This window comes from Canis lupus, chromosome 30 (genome assembly GCF_003254725.2).
Source record: "Canis lupus dingo isolate Sandy chromosome 30, ASM325472v2, whole genome shotgun sequence".
In the NCBI taxonomy this organism is placed as follows: domain Eukaryota; kingdom Metazoa; phylum Chordata; class Mammalia; order Carnivora; family Canidae; genus Canis; species Canis lupus.
Genome location: NC_064272.1, coordinates 30,925,264 through 30,951,960, shown reverse-complemented (window position 1 = coordinate 30,951,960; position 26,697 = coordinate 30,925,264). Strand labels below are relative to the sequence as shown.

The 26,697-nt window shown below is 43.0% G+C and overlaps 1 protein-coding gene, 1 long non-coding RNA gene and 1 other non-coding gene across 4 annotated transcripts in view; 1 reads left to right on the top strand and 2 right to left on the bottom strand.

The window, feature by feature from the left end:
* MAP2K1 (mitogen-activated protein kinase kinase 1) overlaps positions 1–26,697 on the bottom strand; it is a 77,860-nt gene that overhangs the window by 41,846 nt on the left and 9,317 nt on the right. The window lies entirely within an intron of this gene.
* On the bottom strand, positions 4,391–25,225 carry LOC125754079 (uncharacterized). Of its 2 annotated transcripts, none has more exons than XR_007407418.1 (3): positions 20,633–25,225; positions 7,328–8,284; positions 4,391–5,342 (listed from the first exon to the last, which is right to left on the bottom strand). It is a non-coding gene; the product is annotated as an uncharacterized LOC125754079 (long non-coding RNA). The 2 variants fall into 2 exon arrangements; XR_007407417.1 differs by lacking the exon at positions 20,633–25,225 and adding an exon at positions 13,178–18,923.
* TRNAR-CCU (transfer RNA arginine (anticodon CCU)) lies at positions 9,781–9,853 on the top strand. The gene has a single exon. It is a non-coding gene; the product is annotated as a tRNA-Arg (tRNA).

Below are 26,697 nucleotides of genomic sequence, written 5' to 3'. Positions count from 1 at the left end.
GGGTAGCTCTCAGGGAAGGAAGGTTGGTGCTATGGACCGAATATGTCTCCCTAAAATTCATATGTTGAAGCCCTGACCCCAAATGTAACTATGTTCAGAGACAGAACTTTGAGGAGGTAATTAAGGTTAACTAAGGTCATATGAGTCCTAATCAGATAGGACTGAAGGCCATAAGAAGAAAGGTGGCCTCCGCTGCCTCTGGACACACACCAAAGGCAACCATGTGAGGACACCAAAAGAAGGTAGCTGTCTGCAGACCAGGAAGAGAGGCCTCACCAGAACCCAACCATGACAGCACTGTCATCTTGGTCTTCAAGTCTCAGGACCACGGGAAAATAAATTTCTGTTGTTTAAGCCAACCAGTCTATGACATTTCATTATGCAGCCCAGACTAAGACAGCTGGTAATATTCTCATTCTGCTGAAAGGCTCAACTAAGTCTCACAGCTGCCCCAGTCTCTCAGAGGTAGGGACCCAGAATGAGCATGGCTGGGAGGCCACAACACACACCTTCAGGTTTCCTGACTCTCAGGTCACTCCACAAAGAACTCATCAATGACAAAGTTTGGAGACACCTGTCAAATGCAGACTCCACAGCTAAAACTTCAATGAAGTTACAGCTGCCCTGTAGGCCTCAGCCGTCCAACTAGAAACACACCCCCCAAAGGCTTGGGTCAAACCTGCACTCACACTGAGCAGGTATGAGGGAGAGGGGAGGACTGAATGGAAGGAAATCACTCTCCTCACAACACTGTGTACTGTTTCGTACTTGCTGTTTTTTTTTTTTTTAAAGGGATTTTATCTATTTATTCATGAGAGACACACACAGAGAGAGGCAGAGACACAGGCAGAGGGAGAAGTAGGCTGCATGCAGGGAGCCCGACGTGGGACTCATCCCGGGTCTCCAGGAACACACCCTGGGCCGAAGGCAGGCACTGAACCGCTGAGCCACCTGGGCTGCGCCGTTTCATACTTGCTAATGCATTTAATCCACAGCAGAGAGCAAACTCAAGCACAAACAGGTGAAGTGACTTGTCCAAGGTCACAGAGCTAGTAAGCAACAGAGCAAAGACTGAAACCATGGCAGAGAGAATCTCTAATCTCTACTATCTCTTCAAAAAGTTCAATACTTTCACGAGAATCAACTTGCAGACATGCATAAGATCCCAGTGTGGGGCATTTTCCATACCAGGGCTCCATCATACACACAGATGGTGTACCTACATAGAGCCCTCTGTGCCAGATGCAATCCTGCCTGCCCTGCACATCAAGCTGAACACTGCCTTGCAAGTAATGCTGGCCACAAGAAACCTCATCCATCTAGCAAAGAAAAAGAGGAAATTCTAACTCTGCTCATTTTCCTTGACTCTCTGTAAGATAAGTAATTCTCCTACCTTCAGAAAGAAAAACTAAATCTAGGCTTCCTCCCTCCTCGACCTTCTATGCTCACCAGTCTCACCGCACACAGCACCGGCTAAGGGACTTGACTTGCTTCTGGTGTATGCTTTCAGAAGGCTGTGCCACAGGACACAGCAAAGACTGTAAGCTATGGTGGCATGACTTCCCTGATGACTCCAGGTGGAACAGCACTGCCATGCTAACAAGTCATTTGTCATCGGGAATCCCAGTTTCTTACCTTAAATAGTCAACAACTAGCTGGGCGGCCATAGACTGACTACTCATTAACTTTGACACATCTGTGTTTTCTCTTCTGTCAAAGAGAGTCACAAGTCCGTGCTTCCTCTACCAGGGGAGGACCAAAACAGAAAACTAATAGGAAGGAACAACGGAATTTGGATACACTTCCACACTAGTGTTAGGGCAAGTGTGGGTGAGGAGCTGCCAAGGCAGCAACAGTGGCATCCAGAAGCTACTGTCTTTCCTTCAACAATTCCTAAAACCCTTGAAAAGTTTCTTAAGAATTACTTCAGTGAATGAAAGACAAAGGATTTTATCTGAAGGTGAAAGGAAAATCCCAGCATCTAAATGGCTTTCAGTACTCATTAAAAAGAAATCAATCGGGAATCCCTAGATGGCTCAGCAGTTTAGCTCTTGCCTTCGGCCCAGGGCGTGATCCTGGAGACCCGGGATTGAGTCCCATGTCAGGCTCCCTGTGTGGAGCCTGCTTCTCTCTCTCTGCCTCTCTCTCTGTATCTCTCATGAATAAATAAATAAAATCCTTAAAATAAATAACAAAATAAAAATAAATCAATCAATAAACATAGCAGTGTTTAGTACTGCTTCCTCTGGGACAGGGAGTCAATCAAGTTCAACAAGGCTCATTCGTGGGATGCCTGGGTGGCTCAGCGGTTGAGCATCTGCCTTTGGCTTAGGGCTTGAGCCTAGATTCCCAGGATTGAGTCCCGCATTGGCTCTTTGCAGGGAGCCTACTTCTCCCTCTGCTTCTCTCTCTGTGTCTCTCATGAATAAATAAATAAAATCTTAAAAAAAAAAAAACAAGGCTCATTCCTGCCCCACCCCATGCTGAAATGCTTCCAACAAAGGAAAGAGGAAGAGAGGGGCCTGTCTTCCTTCAACCACACCACAAGTCTCCAAATTTCAGAGAACCAGAATCTGTGTCCTGCCCAGTCTTTGGCTTTAACTGAAATCAGCAAAATCAGGACTATGGATCGAGAAAGGACACCAGAGCCCAGAACAATAAATATCTGACATACACACACAGCCCTCTCCAGGGACCAGCTATAAAGTCTGACTCCCATCACCCTCATGCACCACAGCAGAAAGAAAATAACCCATGGCAACATGAATTCTGCACCGTGGCTGTCTTACAGTAAACACAAGTTCATCGAGATACAAGATTATAGGTTTGAAACAGGAATGTAGAGAAGAGCAAGGAATGTGGAGAAAAACAAGGGTTGTCATTTGTATTCTGAACACACCAAGAAGGCACAATGTAGTGGGTGGAGAAAGGATGATCCTATGGGCAAGAACATCTCCTTCCCTCTCCTTCATCCCACCCATCCACTAAGCCTAACTGCAGTACGACAGCTGGAATCTTGCATTTGTGGCTCGGTGGTTTAAGTCAGGAAGCAGTATAAAACGTGGCATGGGAGGGACCTTAAAAACCACCTGATCCAATTCACTTTACAGGTAAGGTCACAGAAGTCCAGAGAGTACAAAGTCACAAAGCTCACTGGCAGAAGGTTTCCTAAATCCTAGAACAGAGCTCTCTTCAAGGCCGTACACTGCCATCTCCAGCCCTGATGGACCCTGAAATGGGAAGCTGACCTAAAGGAATGATTTAAGGAGAAGGGAGGTGACATCTAGACAAAGGAATGGAGTCTTCAAACAGCCACACACCAAACAGAAATGGGACACAGTAATGTAAACACCAGCCAGGGGTCTGTCACCAACCTAAGCCTTGCTCTAGCCTTCCTGCCAGGAAGGAACAAAGAGGGAAGAGTACAGGATGACATTCAGTAACTGTGCTGGAGGAAAGAAAAGGTTCCAGTGCAGGCAGGCGGGTATCCTCAGAGAGTATAGGGAGTTGGGAAGTTCTCTCTCCCCTGTGGCATTTGGCAGTTGGAAGGCTACTGGGGCAGAGAAGGAAGAGGGAAGGTAAAGGACCCAAACTAAGGGCAAATAAGAGCATGGGACTTATTGCAATCCCTCAATCCTCACCCCATACCAGTCCCATCTGTCAGATCCTAGGCAAGCTCCCACCCTCTCTGGTATTCAGTTTCCACACCCATTTTTACCAAAAGAAAAAAGTACATGGGGAGGAGGAGAGAAGGGAGGGGAGAGTTGTCTAAGTGTCTCTGAGACCCAAGCCTGTCAATGTGACAACCAGCTGAGGAAGTACAGAGTAAGACAGAATGTGTGCTTGGGTTGAAAAGCTGAAGATCTTCAAAAGAAGGAAAATATGAGAAGAGGGAAGATTGGCTTTACGATTCTCTACAGAGTCAAACCATGGACAGGGCACAGAGTGTGGGGGTAACAAAGAGTATAAGAGAGGGCGGCACCTGGATGGCTCAGTTAAATGTCTGCCTTCTACTCAGGTCATGATCTTGGGGTCCTGGGATCGAGCCCTGCGTCGAGCTTACTGGTGTCTCCTTCTCCCTCTCCCTCTATCCCTCCCCTGCTCATGCATATGTGCGCTGTGTCTCCCTCTCTCTCAAATAAAATCTTTTAAAAAAATAAAAACAAAACAAAACAACAAAGAGGAGAGGAAAGAATGGGCCTGAAAGAGGAAGACAGAGCTAACCAATTCCAGACTCCATCCTAAGTTAGCCCATCGGTGTAAGGGAGTGCAGTTTAGGCCAGCCCCAAACAACAAAGTGGAGAAGGGGCTCTATACCTTTACCCCTCAGCCCCACAGGCCACTCTGGGAAGGGCTGCTCAACTAACTAGGCAATAAAATTCTAGGATTATATAAGAAGCCAGATGGAACAACAAAGTATATGTTCTTCTGCATCTATGTCAAATTCAAAAAAAGGTAAAACTAATCTTTGCAGTTATAAGGTAGAAAAGTGAACACGTTTTAGGGTGGGGGCAGTAACTAGAAGGGGACATATGATGGTTAATTTTATGTGTCAGCTTGGCAGGGCCACAATGCTAAGTTATTTGGTCAAACTTTATTTAAAATGTTTCCATGGAAGTGAGGTTTGTGGAAGGGGTGTGATAAGAATAACATTCAAATTGGTGAATTTGAGTAAAGGAGATTACTCCCCATAATGGGAGTGGGACTCATCCAGTCAGTATAAGGCCTTAATAGCACAAAGACTGACCTCCCCAAAGAAGGAAGCCTGCCTTCGGATTTCAACTGCAAATCTTGCATAGGTCTCCAGCAATCTGGGCTACCCTTAAGACTGTGGATTTCCCAGGCTTCCATAACCACATAGGCCAATTACTTAAAAAGTTCTAGTAGGGTGTCTTCTCTCTCTCCTCTCTCTCTCTCTATCTCTTCCTCTCTATATATACCTATAACTTGGATGCTGTGATCTGATTTCTTTTTATTCCTTTTCTCCTGTCTCAGTTTGGATACCACCCACCACCCCCCAGTTTAGATAATTTCTATTAACCTATCTTCAGGGTAACTGATTCTTTCCTCAGTTCCCTACAGTCTGCTGACAGACTTGTTGACCTCTGAGATCATGTTTTCAAAATTTTCTAGCACTTTCACTTGAATCTATTTTTAGTTTCTATCTCTTCTGAAATTCATCTGTTCATGCATGTTGTCCATAATCATAGGTTATTTTAAAGCCTCTGTCCATTAATTCCATCATCTGAGTCGTCTCTGAGTCTAGTTCTATTGATGGCCTTATCTCTTGTAGGTTGTTTCTTCTCTCGATGTTGTGCTTTTTGTACACTAACTGGTGCACACTGTAATAGAAGAATAAAGACGGAGGTACATTATCTTCATGCTTAGAGATAGGCACATTATGCTGTCATGCTGTTAGTATTAGTTGGGAGTTGAGCTAGGTTTGGGTTTTCTGGTGAACCCTGATAATTTCCATGTACCTCAGGCTGCAAATTTCTCCAGCAATGGGTTTTATCTTATGCAAAGAGTGGAGCCAGAGCTGCAGAGATATTTTTTTTCTCAGTGTTCCTACTTCTCCTTCAGGTTTGAAGTGTCCCATGTGGCCTGGCCACAGAGTGGGATCCTTCTCCATGCCTTTGCCCCTGCTCTGGGGGTTGATGGCAATTACTTTTACATAACGCTCTCACATCATCTCAATGACCACCTTTTATTTCTCATCACAACACTGGCCTAAAGTGCCCTTAGCTGTCTGTATTCTTCTCACTGCTTCATGAAGGGCCTTCTGGTGCCCAAATGCATGCATGCTCACAGAAGGCCTGGGAAGATAAAACAGTCAATATAGTCTCAAAGGAAAAAGCAGTGAGGGAGGGAGAAGGGTCAGTGGGGCATATGTGTCAACAAGAAGTAACAACCAGGACCTGAAAGCATGGGAAGCAAGCCACAGTGCCCATGGTAGCGATAGGGAAGTTCTCTCCTATCCTGGTCCAGCCTCAGTCTTAAACAGGCCCTGTGAACATGGACTTCCTTCCTTTCCATGGCAACCAAAACAAATGTGTATCTGTGGCAGTTCTGGAGCAGGAGAAAGTTTCCTACTCCTCCTCCAGCAATAGACCTCTGCTTTGTGTTGGTGTTGAACCCAGCTTTGGGTTTAGACTCTCAAGCGGCTGTGGGAAGACATGCTTCAGTACAGCCATTCCCTTGCCTGGTATCATGATGTGCTTCACTGAATTTAGCTCAAGTATTTTTTCCCTTTCCTTGATGCTGTTTGCTAATGTAAATTGCATCTTGGCCGCCCACTCTCTTCTGCTTGCTGATAGACATAGGTGAGCAAAGTCTCACAGTCATTCTTGAAAGCATTCCCCAGACCCACTTCCAGGGCCAGTGACATATGCAGGAAATCTGCTGCTTCTGGGTCAGCACAGAGCTGGTCTTTCACAATGGGACATAAAACTAGAAAGAAAAAAAAAAAATCCACGTGGCTGCCATATACTCCTTGCTTAAGAAGCGTGAAGGCTTTGGAAGTCAGAAGACTTGTCCCATTACTTCCCCTTGATTATCCTCATAGGTAAAATAGGAAAGCTAAACTAGGTGGTCTTTAAAGTCCTTTGCAATGCTAAAATTCTCTAATCCTACTACCGGATTCATCCTGCAGTTTTCTAAGGACAGAACTTTGCAGCTAAGTCCCAGGGCCACACATCTCTGTGAACACAATGCCCGGCTTCGTCTGCTGTACATGTTTGAGGCCCTGGTCATTCATTACTTCTTATCCACACGTACACCCCACTGACTGTTTTCCCACCCTCACTGCCTTTTCCTTTGATTGTTTTTTGTTTTTGTTTTTGGTGGGAAGCAAAGCAATGTCTATTGAGCAATAGTGAAGTGATACTACAAAGCTCCCAAGGAGGGAGGGGACCTGAGAGGGTTGCCCTGCCTTTTCCTTTGAGGCTACATAGCCTTCTGTGAGCATGCATGCATTTGGGCACCAGAAGGCCCTTCGTGAAGCAGTGAGAGGAATACAGACAGCCAAGGGCACTTTAAACCAATGATGTGATGAGAAATAAAAGGCTGTTGTGGATGGGGTGCCCAGCTGGCTCAGTCGGTAGAGCATGCTACTCTTGATCTTGGGGTCATGAGCTTAAGCCCCACAATGGGTGAAGAGCTTACTTAAAAAAAATAAAAATGAAAAATAGTTGTTGTAGAGATGTAAAAAATGTAGAAATCCTCTAAAGTGTTAAACAAGTATTTAACAGTACTAGTAAGGGTAATATTGGTTAGTAATTGTTGGTTAGTAGGGGTAACAATTTGGTAGTACTCCCTACTGACTTACTGAGTATTGTGTGCATCAGGCATTCTGCAAAAGGTAGGTGTCCCTTTAACAACACCATGATGCGATCACCAGTCAGCCCCATTCTACTGATGAAATTCCTGCATCTTCATGTTTTCATGTAATAATCTCACAAAAATGTACAATGTAGTTAAATACTGCTTGGGGTACTGGAGTGGCTCAATCGGTTGAGCATCCAACTCTAACTCTTGACTTCATGGTTCTGATTCGAGCCCAGCATGGAGCCTACTTAAAAAAAAAAAAAAAAAACTACTCTCATTGCCTTTCATTGGTTTCACCACCACATCCAAAAAGACTGTGGGGCAAAGACTGTCTTGCAGTTTCCCCTATTTTCTCAAGAGGCCTGAGACACGGACAGCTTTGTAGTTCAGAAGATGCTGGCATAATCAGTCTAAGTTTTACAGGCATAGGAGACCTGATTTGGTCTACAACGATACCTAAAATTTAGACAGCAAAAAGGAAAAAGGGCATTGTAGCATGGTCTCCCCTGTAGAAAATGGGGATTAAGGCTGTGATAAACAAAACGTGTCAGAAGAATATAACTTACAAGAAAAAAGAAAACAAGAGTCAAGACAAGTGTTTCTCTTTAATTTCACTTTAAATCAAGTAGCTTCCAGGCAAATCAACAAATGTTTTTCAAAGTCAAGAAAACAGGTTTAATTTTAAGAAGATAAACAGGGGCACCTGGCAGGTTCAGTCAGTAGAGTGTGCAACTCTTGATCTCACAGTCATGAGTTCAAGCCCCACATTGGGTGTGGAGCCTAATTTAAAAAAAAAAAAGGGATCCCTGGGTGGCGCAGTGGTTTGGCGCCTGCCTTTGGCCCAGGGCGCGATCCTGGAGACCCGGGATCGAATCCCACGTAGGGCTCCCGGTGCATGGAGCCTGCTTCTCCCTCTGCCTGTGTCTCTGTCTCTGTCTCTCTCTCTCTCTCTGTGTGACTATCATAAATAAATAAATAAATAAATAAATAAATAAATAAATAAATAAATAAATAAATAAAAATTAAAAAAAAAATAAAGAAAAAAAAAAGCAAACAAAAACCAAAAATACTTAACCTCTGGAATCAGACTTCTGAAATGATACAAACTGCCTTCCCATGGCATGTTTCTGCAGAAGAGTCACACTGAAAAATACACGCACACGCCCACACAGAGGAACCTCTGGAATGACAGGACCACCCACTCACACAGACTCTTCTTAAATATTGAACAACATCCTAAATTGGAGAGGGAGTGTCATATTGTTGCTTTAAAGAACTAACTATGGTGTCTTCCACTCCAGTGGACAAAATTTGTTTCATATTAGCCATATATGAATTAATTACTAAAGAATCAGTCTTTCAGAAAAGTATCAAAAAAAATTGTGACGAAATTTGGAGGCAGAGGGGGGATAAAAAAGATCAGAAGATGAAGGACAAAAAGGAATAATGCCCTTCCTTGATGAGAACAAAAAGAGGAACATAATGCTTGTCTGATAATGAAATTTAGATACAATTAAGACTCCAGACTCTTGGACACCTGGGTGGCTCAGTGATTGAGCGGCTGCCTTTGGCTCAGGTTGTGATCCTGGGGTCCTGGGATCGAGTACCGCATCAGGCTCCCAACAGGGAGCCTGCTTCTCCCTCTACCTATGTCTCTGCCTCTCTCTGTGTCTCTCTCATGAATAAATAAATAAAATAAAATCTTAAAAAAAAAAAAAGACTTGAGATTCTTAAATGCTAGCCATATTATTCAAATTAACTCACTTCATCCTTGCAATTTTAAAAATTATGTATGTTGTTCCTATTTTACAGAAATGGGAATGGAGGCCAGGAGCAGTAAAGACTAGGTAGGGCTGGAACTCTAAAAGTTATCTTTCCTTCACACCATGAGCTGAAGAGCTCATGTCCTTCAAACAAATCCCCCACTCAATGAGCCATAACACAGGTATTTACCTGTTAGCTACTATTCCTTTGAGGCAAAGAACTGTGCTCTACTCTACTAAAAGGTTCCTGGAAAGGCAACAAATTAAATCTATGTACAGAGGAATTCCTTTCAGAGGAACATCCTAGACTGAGACATTTTGAATGGGATGGGAAGGGAAAAGAAAGGATCCTGCACAAGTGAAGCACACTGGTAGCAGCAGTAAAGATTCAGGTGGCCATAAGAGGGCCAGGGGACTACTGAGGGAGGCAGGGTGGTGAGGAGGCAGTAGGGAGTATTGAGAGGGAGAAAACACCATGGACAATCCAAGTGGAACATCCAATAAATATGTGGTCGACATCAGAGACAAAGGGAGCCCTGGGTCTGGTGGTGGCCACAAAATGAGTGTGTTCCTGAACAGACAAGCTGGTTGATTGTGGCCTTAGAAAGATAATATATTTGACCATACCCATTCCCTGCTCTTGAGAAGCTGACATATAGAAAGACCTTTCAGAAACTGCCTATGTAGGGGTGCCTGGCTGGCTCAGCCAGTAGAGCGTATGACTCCTGATCTCAGGGTCATGAGTTCAAACCTCATGTTAGGCATGGAGCCTCCTTGAAAAAAAAAAAGGAAAGGAAAAAGGAAAGGAAAAGGAAAAGGGAAAGGAAAGGAGAAACTGCCTATGTATGTAGTAATGGCCCATGTCACTCTGTGAATCAGCAGTGCAAGCTGCTTTTCAATTAAAGAAAAAGGTATAGGACCCAATGTGAACATCATCTTAAACCTCATAACCCAGAACCATGAGGACAGTCATGCTCAGAGGCACAGCTAAGACAGGAAGATCCAGTTGGAAGAAACAGATTCAAAATGTGTCTCCAATTCTAGTCCACAGAGAGAAATCACCAATTCTCCAGACCTGTTCCTTCCTTAAATACACAAACATGTTTATGACAGCTTGGCCCTTCTCCTTAATCAAAGTACCCACAAGAGGGGTCAGCAAACCTCGTCTGAGCACCCATCATCTCTGGGGAAAACCCCTCCCTACATCACTGTGTGGCAATGCTCACAGAACCCTGATCTCAGGACCAGGACTAGAAGTCTATATAAGTGCTCGCCTTGTCGAAAACTATGAGTTAGGCCCTCAAATTAATAGCAGTTGGCCTGGTAGGGTCAAAACCTACCTGGCAGAAGTAACAATAAGACCAGAGAGAACAAAACTCAATTAAAACAAAAAGTGAGGGATCCCTGGGTGGCGCAGCGGTTTGGCGCCTGCCTTTGGCCCAGGGCGCGATCCTGGAGACCCCGGATCGAATCCCACGTCAGGCTCCCGGTGCATGGAGCCTGCTTCTCCCTCTGCCTATGTCTCTGCCTCTCTCTCTCTCTCTATGTGACTATCATAAATAAATAAAATTTAAAAAAAAAAAAAAAAAAAATAAAAAAAATAAAACAAAAAGTGACCGTGTTGGCTTCTGTCTTCTGAAAGAAGCGTGTGTGTGTGTGCGCGTGCGCGCGCGCTACCAAACCCCCTCACAGCAGAGGCTACCAGAGGACCAGAAGGTTCGCCCATAGTTTATAAGGGCCTGATCCTCATCCGTGGCTTAGGCAGAAGCAGGCCTGAACAGCATGTTGGGGGAGGAACCAGAGAAATGATTTAGGCTACAGAATAAGATGGGAGAAGACTGTTTGGAGTGGTTATAAGTGGCACAGGAAGAAAGGAGGTATCATGGCAAGGGGGCAAAGGTCATTTAAGACCAAATATAGTTACACCACTAGATTCTAAGTTGTCTTTATTGCTATAATGTAATACATCCCCCTTACCCCAGACCTTCAGTCCAATCTGCTGTGCACAAAAATAGCTTTGTGTGTATTGCATTCTTATTGTTGTTTGGTGGAAACCAGGAAAAAAGGGCCAACTTCCTAGCTGATTCAACACAAAGCAAAAAGAAGAGAAAAAAAAAAAAAAAACACAGAAAGGGAAACGTGGGTTCTACAGAAACAAGTGATCATAGAATGTAAACCTGTAGGGCTGCTCCAATCTAGAGGAGGGCAGAGGATGGGGAAGTTTAAGTCGACATCTGGTTTCTACCCATTTACGCCCACAGCTGTGAAATTGCAATGCAGATTTATCATGGAGCACCCACTGTGCGCCACGCACTATCTATCTGCGTTAGAGGCTTGGAAGGTACAAATGAAGCAGACTAGGTCCCTGCCCTCATCAGGCACTCTGTGTGTGTGTGTGTGTGTGTGTGTGTGTGTGTGTGTGTGTGAGAGAGAGAGACAGACAGACAGAGACAGAGAGAGACAGAGAGATAAAGATGTAGAGATGAAAGAAACAGGTTTCACAGTGCAAGCCAAACACAGCATGCTTTTAGCAAGTACAGAAATGTCTACAAGGTAAAGTAGATCATAATGCTGAAAGTGAGGTGCGCAGTGGGGGCTATCAGAACAGAGGTAAGACTCCCAATTTCATCTAAGATAAGGAAGGGGAAGAGAAGGTCAGAAACTGTAATGTCCAACTCCAGGCTTGGGCATAAGCATGAAAAAAAAAAAAAAGGTGCTGTTAGAAGCCATTCCAAGTGGCCAGAGAGTAGGTGCATCCATCCAGGAGAACTTACAGATAAATCTGGAGGGTAGGTTGGGGCTAGACAAGGAAGGGCATAGTACATCCTGCTAAAGAATTAGGTTTGAGTTAAAGGGAGGGACGCCTGGGTGGCTCAGTGGTTGAGCGTCTACCTTCAGCTTAGGGCGTGATCCCAGAATCCTGGGATGGAGTTCTGCATCAGGCTCCCTGCAGGGAGCCTGCTTCTCCCTCTGCCTGTGTCTCTACTTCTCTTTCTATGTCTCTCATGAATGAATAAATAAAATCTTTTTAAAAAGAAAGAAAGAAAAGGAAGGGATACTGGGGAGATGTCAGTCAAAGGGTACAAACTTGCAGTAGAAGATGAATAGGTCCTGGAGGCCTGATGCACAGCACAGTAATTACAGTCAACAATACTGTATCATATACAGTAAAGCTGCTACGGGATTGGATCTTAAATACTCTTACCACAAAAAAGAGATAGTTATGGGACATGATAGAGATGTTAGCTAAAGTTATGGTGGCGATCATATGACAATACATAAATGTATCAAATCAGCACCCTTATATACATCAATTAGAACCTCAAGAAAAAAAAATTTAATCTTTAAAAAAAAAAAAAAAAAGTCCCAGCACACCAGCCTAGAATGCCTCAGAATATTCAGGGTTTGGCAAAGATCAGCCTGACATCTTAGCTTCTAAAAATGCCATAAGGTTCCTTTTTTTAATATCTTTAATTAAAAAAATTTAAAATGCCATAAGAGCACTTTTATATTTAAAAATCTAAAATACATGCAAAACATCACAATTTGACCAGGATGCAATTTAAGTATGTGGTTTGGGAGTCAAATCACCCATAATGTGCTTGTCTAAAACATACATAGATAAGTGTAAAAATTCTAGTTTGGAACCTTCACAGAAATGGAGTCAAGATCTGCACATCTCAGGAGACATACTAGCTTCCTTGAGACAGAGACTGTAGAAATCTGAAGTCTGAAAGCTGCTGAGCTCAGCTTTCCAAATCTTAGGAAGCCCATAGGGGACTTCTCTTCCGATAACTAAAATCTTATTACCTAGTCCAAAGACTGACTCAAAAAATCCTCTGACAGTATTTCTCACACACCAATCCACAGTCCTGGATCCAATTCCTAAATCTAACACTCATCCACATTACTGCCATCTATACAATCCACATAGAAGTGGTGGCTGCTTTTCCAGTGATGCCTGAAGCTCACCAAATTCAGTTCACACCTATTTTTACTCACACAATCGCACTGTCAATAATTTGCCTTCAAGGGTATAAAACATGCTTTTAGCAAAAGGTACCAAAATTCTGGAAATAGCACTGAACCTGAAGTCAAGATGTCTAGAGCCCTCCTCTGCCGGTTAACAGGCCATCTAACCCTGAACCTAAAACGGAAGCAGACTCTTGTCCCGCATCACAAGGGGCTATTATGAGCACCTGCACAGACAGTGGGTGAGAATGTGTTCCAAAACAGATAAAGAAGCAAACACATCAGAGACTTTTCTAAAACAAAAAACTTTCTTCTAAATTACTCTTGATTAGCAGCACCTGACTGGCTCAGTCGGTGGGTTGTAGCATGTGACCTTTGATCTCGGGGTTGGGGGTTTGAGCCCCATGTTGGGTGTAGAGGAAAAAAATGTTTTTAAATGAATGCCAAATAAATAAATGATTCTTAGTTAGGTGACTGTGGTTGTGATGACACTTCACATTAACTGTGAATCCTCAAACAGCATTAAATAATAACCAATGATCACAATCAGTAAACAAAACCTACTAAGACAACACTCCATTGCATATTTTGCATATTAAATTAGAGGTACTGGTGGAGGAAAAAAAACAAGAAAACTGCAAAACCAGCATCATTAAGCATTCTCTGGACCTTGGTCGCTTAGCGTTAAAATTCTGCAGGCTCTGACTGGCATTCAAAAGAGAAACTTGTTCTTACAGCAACAGATAAAAAGATTTGTCCACCAAGTTCTTCCTCTTCACTACTCCCCACCCACTTCCTTTTCTTCCAAAGGAGAACGCACTCATTTTACACACTGGTTTGCCACATCCTGCCTCGGAAGCTACTTCCCAGGAGCTGCTCCGGCTATTCTGAGAGGAGGTTTAACTCCTTCAGGCCCCCCAAACCACTACTATATTTATGACAGCCTCACCCACCACAGTCATTTACAGTCTAGTAACTAGAATCCACACGATCAGATAATACTCCTGACTTCTTCATGCTACGCACTGAAGTAAGCATCTGACCTACAACACAGTCCTGCAGGAGCCACATCCCTTGGTCCCACCTGGGGGCTCCAACTAGTCCAGGTTTGCTTAATCAGCCAAAAAAAAAGACAAAAAGAAGAAATGACTGGGGCCCCTGGGTGGCTCAGTTAATCTGCCAACTCTTGATTTCAGCTCAAATCATGATCTCAGGGTCCTGGGATACAGCCCTGCATCGGCTCCATGCTCAGCAGAGTTGGCTTGAGGATTCTCTCTCTTCCTCTCCCTCTTGCCCTTCCCCCCACTAGTGCATGTGTGTGCTCTACACCAATATCTTTTTTTTTTTTCTAAAGATCTTTTTTATTTATTCATGAGAGACACAGAGAGAGAGAGGCAGAGGCAGAGGCAGAGGCAGAGAGAGAAGCAGGCTTCGTGCAGGGAGCCCCATGTGGAACTGGACCTAGGGTCTCCAGGATCATGCCCTGGGCTGAAGGCGGGCACTCAACCACTGAGCCACCCAGGCATCCCTATCTTTTTTTTTTTTTTTTTTTTTTTTAAAGAGAATGATTCAAGGAAAGCTATCCAGAAACTTAATGCACACTGTATTTGGTATCAGGGAAAACCCAATGAAGCAAATCTCCTGTCCCACATGGGCTCTGTAAGCTAACACCAACATTCATTCATTACATATTTATAGACCACTTACTACACATCAGACCTAGGCTAGAGATGGGGCATCCAGACAAAATTAAGAGGCTCCAGAAGCTCACAGCATAGATGATGAAGCAACAGATATATACAAAGATCACACATCCACATACAACACCCCCAAAGTGGTTTGTCTCACACATAGTTCATGGACAGCCCCACTGGAAGTTTTCTAATGGAGACCAGGCAAAGTTTCATGGACAAGATAATACTGGACTTCAACCTTAAACGAGAGGGTAGACTCCCAAACGTTGGCAATAAACGTGACAGAAAAATCCCAAAGGAAATGTATAAAGTCGGGATCCCTGGGTGGCGCAGCGGTTTGGCGCCTGCCTTTGGCCCAGGGCGTGATCCTGGAGACCCGGGATCGAATCCCACATCAGGCTCCCAGTGCATGGAGCCTGCTTCTCCCTCTGCCTGTGTCTCTGCCTCTCTCTCTCTCTCTCTGTGACTATCATAAATAAATAAAAAAAAAAAAAAAAAAAGGAAATGTATAAAGTCATGGGTAACATTTTATTGAATGCTTATTATGGTTTAGGTGTTATGCTAAAGACTTTACACTTAACCCTCAAAACAACCCTACAAATCAGGTATTATTACCACTCCCATATTTACTAATGAGAAAGCTAGGGATGACAGACCTTAAAAAGTCCAATTGACATCATTATTTAGGGATGAAGGACTCCAACCTCAGCTATCTGCTTCTAGGGATTACTCCTACAACAGAAAGCAAGAGCACCCACTAAGTGTCAGAATAGAGTTTATAACTGTGGGAAAGCTGGTCATAGTATTAGAAGAGAAGCAGGGCATAATTAAACTCTTTTCCCCTTTAAGAGACTTGAGATCTTTGTAGTCAAGAAAGATAAGGAATATATGTATTTCTTTAAATCCCGAAATCAATAAACACTAATACCTACTACATGTGAGATCCTGTACAGAGGAAAATTATCTTCTGCTGTGCTACAATTGGCTTCCTGCCACATATATCACCCCTGTACAGGTCGACTGGGACCCCCTGGCTGGCCAGGCCTGTGTCCTTCCCAAAGTTACCACTTAGACAAAGAGTATGCTCATCCATGACACGGGAGGACCACAGAGCAGTGAATGGCACACCAGTTGCTGAGCTCCCAGGATGCCCTAACTCCATCAGCAGGAGAAGGTAGAACAACGAAGCTTCTATGACAAATGAGAAGTACTTTTTCATGATCCAGGATTGGACCTTTTGTAAGTTTTAACAGTCTTCAGCAGTTCTTGTGCTATATCTTATCCGCCATTTTTAAAACATCAAAATATAGTGATTTTTAGAACCCAAAGACATACTGTTAAGAGAGAATTTAATAGTATTTTTTTCTCTCCACATACTCTTATTATCCCTACTTTTCTTTTTTTTTTTTTTCCTAAAAGTTAAATCCTATCAATCAAACCAATACAGGGCCACCCCTAGGATGCAGTTAACCTGTATAGAAATCTGTCAAGACTTTAACAACCCTTAGCAAAGACAGGTCAAGAGAGGCTGTGAGGGTTAACAGGAAATGAATTCACTCTGTGCTGCATTTAAGAGAGAACTTAAAATCTGTGGGGCATTTAAGAGAGAACTGGTCACCTTTATTCATTCTAACTGAACATAAAGACTCTCTCCTCTGGCCATAAAACAGAATCAAAGGGTGGGCAGGGCAGAAAAACAAGAGCCCTGCACTAGAGAAAAGTCAGGGGTCCTGGATCTCCATTGAGGCTGTTGCTCACTAGCCATAAGCCACCTGGCCTCTCTGGGCCTCCATCTCTTCATCATACATCCAGGAGGATGAACTATAAAGATCTTTTCCATCTCTAACATTTAAGGACAGACAAGTAGCAATCCTCAGGGGAGAAAGAATGAAAGGTGTTGGTGGTGAAAAGGATGATTAATACAATGTAATGTTACCCTGGGTCCAGAAATAGCCTGGCTTAGTGCTGCATTCACCTTATCAGTCTAGATTTATTGGGGGGGGGCTGGTGGGTGGGAATCACAGCCACCTACAGTGAAATTAAACTCTGTTCCCAAATGAGTTCTGCTGAAGTGTGATTTATCCAGAGTGTTAAACAACTCACCGGCAGTACAAAACTGTGTTACTGAAATTGTATTATTGCACAAACTTAACTTTTCTCCAAATGTGATTTGCAGAGAGGATGCAGAGCTGAGAATCCTGTGTCCATGACCATCTGTCCTATCCCAGTCCCTGGAGAGGCGTGGGGGGAGAGTGTGAAAAGCCACAGGTGCCATGTATATTCAGCCACCAATGTCACATATCCATCAAGAAGCCCAACATTTGCTGGGGATAAGTGTTCAGCTCAGCATGCAAAAGAGGCTCGCTGATGCATTGGCCCCAAACATTCCCTGAGCCTTCCTCTGCACCAGGCAGGGAGTTGCAGAACACCACAGAATAGGGAAGATGTCACCACCAGTATATGCTTCCCAAATGTTTCCCCTCTGGGCAAGGAAGGGGCTGTTGGCTGAAAAGGCAGTATAGAGGACTATAAGCACTCTTAGCTGCCAGCATGACAAGGACAAGACCCTTAACCAGAATCGGCTTCCTATCTGTTGAGTAAAGATAACACATATCCCCACACGTCTCATGTGGTTGAATGAGGAAAAAAGAGATGTAAAAATGATGAGGAGTAAGGGCACCTGGCTGGCTCAGTCACTATAGCATGGGACACTTGATCTTGGGGTTGTGAGTTCAAATCCCATGTTGGACACAGAGATAACTTTAAAAAAAAAAAAAAATGAAGAGTATACAAAGCCTCACAGAATAAAAGCTAAGATTACCACCTGTGACCTTCTTGTGCCAAAATACTAAACTGAAAATAATCAAAATAAGTCAAACTTTGCAGGGATTAACAGAGCGTTGACCTTTGGAAAGGAGTGCCTTCTGCCCTCTTTACTGTCACGTCACGACTTAAGTCGTTCAGCAAAACTTCACCAAACCAGATGGCAGGGAACACGCCATGAACTGGGAACAAGACATAGTTCCAGGCTTCCCCAATATCAGTCCAACAGGACAGGAGTTCCAGAAACAACTGCAGTGTGATGGAACACGTACAGAGTGCCCTGGAAGGTGGAAAAGTGACCACTGGAGTGGGGTGGACAGACCTGTGACAGATTTACACAAAAGCTAACCTACAGGCGCGTCTGGGTGGCTCAGTCAGTTAAGCATCTTGGTTTTGGCTCAATCTTGTGGGTTGTGGGACCTAGCCCTGCAATGAGCTCAACGGGAAGTATACATGGAGATTCTCTCCCTCAGCCCCTCCCCCAACTAGTGCTCTCTCCCTAAAATAAGTCTTTAGAAAAAAACCCTACAAATTGAGCTCTGACACAAGATTAGGATTGCAACATGGACTGAAAGGTGGAGAAGGGAATCTCCAGAAGACAGTCTGAGCAGAGGCCAGGACCCACTGGGAAAGACATGTGGATGAACCATGAAAAAGTAGACCCCAAGAGCCACCTAGAGCATACCTCCCCAACATCTGGCTTAGCACAAGAGTGTTACCTTCGCTTTACATCAGCGTCTACCCCTTCCTATTCCTACACACACCCCCCACAGGAGAACTTCTTTAAACTCTTGGAGAAGAAAGCAGAGCTTCTTGTCAGGCAGATGGTGGTCCTGGAGAAGCTACGAGGAGTCTGTACTGAGATGTACTGTGTGGCAGCTGTTCGCTGAGCACCTTTTGCAGCCTCCCGTTTCACTGAAAGTAATTCTTTCACTTCCTCCCCCAAAACTGCAAGTGTGCCCAGCACTGTCTCTATTCTGTCTGGATCAAGAACAGCTGAAGAGTCCCATCACTGGAGGTACCTTGGGAGGGGAGAACTGTCTCTCCTCACATGATAGAGAATAAGGCACCCTGGCAGGGAATCGAGTCCTGGCCCTTCTCACTCGTCCTGTTAATCATAAGAACCAGTCTACACACATGGAATGTCTGAATCCTTTCTGCTGGGTAGGTGTCACGATGCCCATCTTACAGATGTGTAAACAGACTCGAGGATGTGAAAGAACTTGCACAAGATCACTCAAGAGACGAAGAGGCCAAGCCAGAACTCAAACCGATGTCCGCCAGCTCCAAAGCCTTTTCCCTGTGTCACACGGTCCCCAGGCCATGCTTACTCAACAGTCACACTCACAGTAGAACCTACTGTGTGACGTGGCCAACTCCCTTTAGCCCTTCTTTGCAGTCCTGAATTCTTTATCTGACAAAAGAAGAGGACTGCCAAGGGAGACCTCCAAGATTCCTTTTGGTAATAAAACTTCATTTACTTGATATCTACTGTGAGATTGAAAGTGTGCACAGTGGTGACCTATAGGATTATGTGGACTCATTATATAAAGCCTGAAAGGTAGGAAGGCATTCCCATCAGCCCACCTTGCAGAGAAGCAGACACAGGGTGGTCACGTGGCAAGTTAACAGCTCTCCCAGAGAAGGAGCTGAGATCTCACTCTCCCTCTAACACAAGGCTGTTATTCAAAAGCCTTTCAGCCTGACAATTCTCAAGCCTCAGACTTTTGGAGCCCTCTGGAAGAGGGGGTAATTTCTGGATTCAAATGGAACACCTGGAGAGACAGAAACAATTACTTAAAACCTGAGCAGGAAGCTGCGCTCTTTGCTGCACTGCCAGCATCCAAAACTCCAAGAGGGGAACAGTAAGTAGGTCTTCCTCAGACCATCTCATGTTTGAACCTGGGGACTTCAAAACTCTCCTAAGCCCATTCCCAACCTTCTAGAAATGAGACTCTACTCTGTCAAACTATATAAGGAGTCAGATGGGTGCTCTGCCCACACCCTCCCCCCAATACCACCACCACTGCTGCCACAGCCGCACCACCTCAGGGAATTAGAGTAAGACCAGACATCAGGCTCCTTGGGACCCCTTCTAAGACATTTCTAATGTCCTCTCCACCTCTGCCTTTTGTAGTCTCAGAAAAGACAGGCACTTTCCTGGATACCTTGCCATCACTTCAACTTCTGTTTTTAATCTCTGACCATACTCATGCATGTGACATCAACATTTCTTTAGGGAGAAAAAAACCTGAAACTTCAATTTGTTTCTAAAAAACAATTTTTTTTTAAATTTAGATTTATTTATTTATTCATGAGAGACACAGAGAGGGAGGCAGAGACACAGGCAGAGGGAGAAGTTGGCTCCCTGCAGGGAGCCGGATGTGAGACTCGATCCTGGACCAGGGATCACAACTTGAGCCAAAGGCAGGTAGGTGGTCAACCACTAAGCCACCCAGGAATCCCTAAAAGACAATTTTCTAAACCAGAGAGTGTGTTATACTGAAATCAAATATCACATTTAAGGCTTCCTAAAAATATTACCCCTGTACAATGCCTCCCTTTTGCTCCTACGTGCCCATCCCCCAAATACACACATACACTTTAGACTGTTATTTAGATCCTAGCATGTATAATGTAAATGTCTTTAATCTACTAAGGACACTTGCACATGATTCCTCACTTTACTTAAAAAAAATGATCCAAACTGGAGCTTCCATTACATATCAGGACCAAATAGGTAAATACACGGATGGCAAATGCTGACAATAAATGAATTTAAACTGCATTAGACTTCGCCCAGAACACTGGCATCTTTTTCCATCTTCAGCAAAAGTCCATTTCATCCATTTCTCAGCTCAGTGCCTGGTCTATATTAGGTATGTAATAACTATCAGTTAAATGAATGTTAATACATTTGAATCTTCTTAACACCGAGTTCAAAACCTATTATTGTAGTTTTAGTCAAAATCTAAATCTATTTGACCCTCACACAAAAGCCATCCAAATCAACAACAAACAACAAGCAGCTGCTTCTATTCAAAGTATACATACCTCTGTCATCTGAACTGTTTTGAAGTTGGCCTTGATTGGAAGACAAATGGCTAGCAGCTGCAAGTTCAGTTACAAAGGGCTGGGTAGGAAGGCAGAGCACGAACTAGAGGGAATCAAAGTGCTGTTTCATACATTAAACATGGAATTCCTTTCCGACAAACAACTCTCATTTTCCTAGAGGCAACTAATCCGGACATGCCCTTTGAACTTAGGAAAACACAGGGCTGCACTCTGGGAGAAAAAAATCTAGTTTGCAGGCCAGGCAAGGCTGGGAGAGTAGGACAGTCACTCCTCTTGCACACCTTTCTATTGTTTTCAAAGGAAAGTGTCAGCCATGGGAAAGTCATGAGCTGATCAGTCCAAAGGCCCAGATTAACCAGACTCAATACTGAACACGTTACTTTCCTTCGTCCCTCATTTTTTCCTTCACAAGGGGCAAAAATAAATTAATAAAGGGGTAAAGTTGGATGACGTCTAGCCAGTAATTTTCTGCAATGATCAGAATGTTCTAATCTGTGCTAACAGAGTAGCCACTAGTCACATGCAGCCTTAGTCCCTTGAAGTGTGGCTTGTGTAATTTAGGTACTGATTTTTAAACTTCATTGAATTTTAATACATTGAAGTACATACAAATACATTTGATTGGCTACAAATGGCTAGTGGCTCCAGTTCTGGAGAGTACAACTCTATAAAGACCTCTAGGGGGCGCCTGGCTGGTTCAGTCTGTAGAGTGTGCAACTCTTGATCTCAGGGTCATGAGTTCAAGCCGCACACTGGGCACAGAGCTTACTTAAAAAATTTTTTTTCAAGACCTCTATCATTTTACATAATCTTTGGACAGCCATGTGGGAAAAACGTGGAGGTTAGAGTAGGCTAGTCCTAGATTCTAAACTTAGTCCCACCACTTTCTAGCTATGTGATCTTCTGCAAATTACCTCACTCCCCTGAACTTCATTTTCCTTATTTGTACAACAGAATATTAGAATCTTTCTGGCAGAATTTTTGTGCAAATTAAAGATAATGCATGTAAAGAGAATAGACAGGCTCTCAATAAATGTCAAGTTATTTTTCCAATTAATGATGTCCTTCAGGGATGCAAGTTTCATGTCTCTGGACTTCATCCTACTCTTCCTTCCTGATGTAGGAAGGACTTATTACCCCACAGATTAACTGCTGTGCTCCTACAGATGCAGCCCTTGTCTTTCAAGAATACAACTTGCTCAGGAATTGATTCAGGTCCTCAGCTGTGGATGAGCCAGTGAGCCAAGTCCTCTGCACCTCCGGAACTGCTGACTTCCGCTTACCCTGCGTACCCTCACACCAGCATTCAGGAATTCACAAAACTCTTACCCGTGACTGCATACCAAGCTGACACTTTGTTCAATGCAACCAGAACACCTGTTGGTGGCTCTGGTCTTTCCCTTCTTAACTCTCCCTACGACTCCCCCCACCCTCCAACTTCCCCTAATATTTTATGGCTTCTTTATTTGGAAATGCTTTAGGATAACCTTTCATTTTGTAATTGCTCAGTGATTCAGAATACTCAGAAATAGAAATGCAACAAGCTACATTTACAGCTAACCCAGCATTAGTTTAGTTTCATTACCAAAATAAAACAAGGCAAAAGAGACTATGTTTTAGGAGTGTTCCAATAAAATAATAAAAATGTTGTAGTCCCTATCTAAATTTTTTTAAAGATTTTATTTTTAAGTAAGCTCTACACCCAACATGAGGCTCAAACCTACAATCTTTTTTTTTTAAGATTTTATTTATTTATTCATGAGAAACAGAGACAGACTCAGGCAGAGGGAGAAGCAGGCTCCATGCAGGGAGCCCGACATGGGACTCGATCCTGGGTCTCCAGGATCACACCCTGGGCTGAAGACGGTGCTAAACCGCTGAGCCATCTGGGCTGCCCTCAAACCTACAATCTTGAGATCAAGAGTTGCATGCTCTACTGACTGAGCCAACTAGGCCCCCCAGTCTCTACCTAAATAATACGTGTTAAAAGCCTGGTCCAAGCGTTCCACTGGCCTGTCCTCTGGTGAATGGAACCTTGCCATGGTGCCAATGACCAAGGTTTATAGTGGACATAGATGAATGCCTAAAAGAAGCAGGATAAATTTTATATTAATAATTATTGGAATGGTAAGCCTCTGTCTTCTTCCTATTGGGGGCTGGGAGTGGGGGAAGAAGCTGAAAATATAGACTGGCATTTTGGTAGGATTTCAATCTAGATTCCAGTAAACCATCAGACAAAAGGTTTACAGTTGGCTTGGAATTTTTGTTAACCTCTGAGGCCTCCCCCGACCGTTTACTGAATGATGGTATGAAATCAAATTGGGCAAATAACTTTAGCTCTGGACTCTCAAATGTGGTGAAACTCTTAATTTTTTAAAACTAATCTGGAAATGTAACCTACAACTCAATAAAGAAGGGACTATAATTATCCTGGATACAGACAAGTCTGTAAGGACAATATGATTGGCTAGTTATGTCTTCTTACAACTTCCCATATTCCTAGATTTAACCTGAATCTGGAACCCATGTAGATCACTCACTCAACTTACTGTTCTACTTAGTCTGAAAAGTAGATGCACGTAAGAGCATTCGAGATTCTGAACCGTTCTTGGTAACAGTTAAACTCAAAATAGGTCAATTCCAGAAAGGCATTCATTTCAAGGGGACTTTTGTCTGTGGTTATTTTGAAAACCACTGCTTTTAAAACTGACATTATGAAGCTTAAAAATAGACCCTCCTACTAAGGATCCTAGACTAAAATACCCTTTCCTCCCCTCATTTCCTTATTCCCTTTTCACTCAAACACCTAAGAGAATGGTGATAGAGAGGAGTGCCTCCACAAGACCTTCAGATTATTACATGAAAAAATTCAGATTATTTCTTGAACAAATTCAGATTAGTTTTTTAAAAATTGTTAGGATAACTGGATAAAGTTCTCAAAATTTGGTGTTGGGTAAACTTGGAAAGTTTTCCAACCAAGTATCCCAAATGAAAACATGTAATATATACACCATAAAGAAACTGAAGTCTGAAAACCACCTCCTCCATTCCAGCTGTGTGAGCTCCCAGCAAGTTCCTTCTCTCTGGGTCTGGTTTAATCTCACAAATGCAGGCAGGGGGCTAAAGGATCTGTAAGGTCCCATTCAGCCCAAACAGGCTCTGCTTCTATAAAGCTAGGCAGCTGCTTCTTATTTTCAAGGCTCTTTGGAAAAAGCAGAAATGTTCCTTGCCTAGAAGGTCCTTGGGAAGCATCATTATACTTAACAGTGTTCCTATGGGACACAAGAACTGCTATTGAGAGTAACCGTAAGATGGCTATAAAAATATAAAGGTGTTCAGAGGAAAAAATAAGTTATGTTTGAAGATGACAATACAAAACTTAAAATGCATATAATTCTACCAAATATTTACTAGATATAATGAGTGAATTTAACAAAGCTGTAGGATATAAACAATTCATACAAACCAAACCATGGTCAGAATGGAAAATACAAATTAAAAAATGTTCAATCACAACGGCATCAAAACAAAAACCAAAACAATGGCACCAAAATGTTAAGTCTTAGAAATATTAACTAAGGACACAGAAGAATTATTCAGAAGAAACTATAACACTATTATAGGAGCGAGAGGAGACATTAATAAATGGAAAGGTACACCACGGAAGTTATTAAAGTTTTCATTAGGGGCACCTGGCCTGCTCAGTTGGTAGAGTGTGCCACCCTTGATCTCAGGGTTGTAACTTCAAGCCCCACATCAGGTGTGGAGATCACTAAAAAATAAAATCTTTAAAAAATCTATCTTTAAATAAGTTTTCACTAACCCTACCAAATAAAAATCATCAAAACTACATAAGTTAAAAGGAAATTTTAGAAATACATCAAAATACAATAAAGACCAAATAAAAGCAAACCTGAAAATACAACAGATAGGTAGATAAATTATATTTAATAAACCCCTATAAGATACTAGAACTCATTGTGAAGAACAATTAGACATGTTTCTCACACTAAACACATTAATAAATTCCAGATGGGACAGAATTAACCATATAAGAGAGAAAAGACTGTAAGAAAAAGAAGCCACATACTCCTGCGAAGTTGTGAAGAGATAGGTCTAAATACTAAAGAGAAGTAGACTGTCCCATACAAAAGACATGCTTTTAAAGACAAAAAAATAAAGATTTTTTTTTCTTAACACAACATGAAAGGAAAACACCGACAGGACAATGCAGTAGCCACATAATTGATAAAATCTTAAAATACAAAGCACACTGACCTCAACAACCCATAAGTAATCATGTACAAATTAACAAAAGATGTGAATGAACAAATAAAAATACAAAGCACATAAAAACTATTTAGACGTATCTATTAAAAAATCAGCAGAGAAGAAAAGTTTGCATGTGACTTTTCAAAATGTCTAGTAGGTACCACAAAACCAGTCCACCTACCTCTCCGGCTTCATCTTCTACAACCTGCACCTATGCACCCAGAGCCCTCAACTATTTGTTGGCTCCTCCAGGCATCCCAGGCTTTCCCACTTATGTGAAGTGGCTCATCCTGTGCTCTCTTCCTGCCATGCCCTGCCCCCCTGCCCCCCCCCCCGCCCCCCCCATTCCCATGGAAATCCTAGCCATCCTTCAAGACCCAGCTCAAATGTCATCTCTTCCGTGATGGCTCTCCTAATCTCCCCCCCTGGACGTGCCTTCCTCTTCTCAATGAGCTCCGACAGTACTTTCTTTGTACATCAGGGCACTTTTCTTACCCTGCAGCCATCTGTCTCCTTCTTCTTGTGGCCCTGCAACCTCTCCCTGTCCTATAAGATTTCAAAATCCCTGGGCGCAAAATCCAAAGACAATCTTATTCAACTGCCTACAGCTTCTAGCATAGCAAATTACATTAAGCATTCAATAAATATTAGTTTAAACAGAATTGGTAAAATACAGAAAATAACTTCATTTTAAAAATACAGCCTGGCTAACACCTAAAGTAAAGCAGATTGACCTTCAAAGGAGCCCTTTTCACCCATTAAACTATTAAAAAAAAAAAAACTACACTTAAAAATAAAAAACCTTCTGCAGCTTGAGGAAACAGTTGAAATATAATTGGTTCCATCTTTTTTTGGAACATATGCTGTTAATACGTAACAACAGCGGTAACATGGTTCACTGCCTCTGATTTGGTGTATGAATTAATCTAAAAGCAGAACAAAACAAATTAATTCAAAACATTTGCAAGACTATCCGTACATAATAAAAATCTGGGGGCACCTGGGTGGTACAGTTGGTTAAGTATCCGACTCTTGGTTTTCACTCAGGGTGATCTCCGAGTCTCAGGGTTATGAGATGGAGTGGCAGGCTCCACACTCAATGGAAAGTCTGCTTAAGTCTCTTCCCCTCTGCCCTTCCCGTCCCCCTCCCCACAAGCCCCTGGGTTCTCTCTCACAAATAAAATCTTCAAAAAACAAAAATCTGGATACCACCTAAATAATCAACAAAGTATCATTTACAAAGCCAGGCCATGTCCAATTCTACTCTTCAGCCAAAATAAATGACAAGCATGAGGATTATGTCCAAGTGTCAAAATTGGGGAGGCAAGGGTTGGAGGGAAGAGGGGGTGCTCACCAACTGATCACATGTAAATAATGGAATGTCCAAAAAGTTACACTAGAAATTCGAATGTCTGTAGTTTCCTTCTTTAGATGTTTAACACATTCAAGTTTTTTAAAGAGTTGTGCTTAAGCAGGCAAATATTCGAGGAAGGGGTGTGGTGGGGAAAAGAGGTCACATTACCCCTCTCCGCTTTTTCTTAACCCCCATGTAACCTCTTCTTAATCTGACTCCCTTGGTGACATCAAAGCAGGACCCCCCTGGGGAATACACTGAGAAATCCGATGCAGGATCAGCTCTTTCACAGTCTGCCCAGAACCAAGACCCAGAGAACACCTGCTGCTTTAAAACAAAACACCATTCATCCTGGGAGGAGTTAACTTAGCAAACAGGTACAGGGGCCTCCAAACAGCTCTCATGGGCTTTCGGGCAA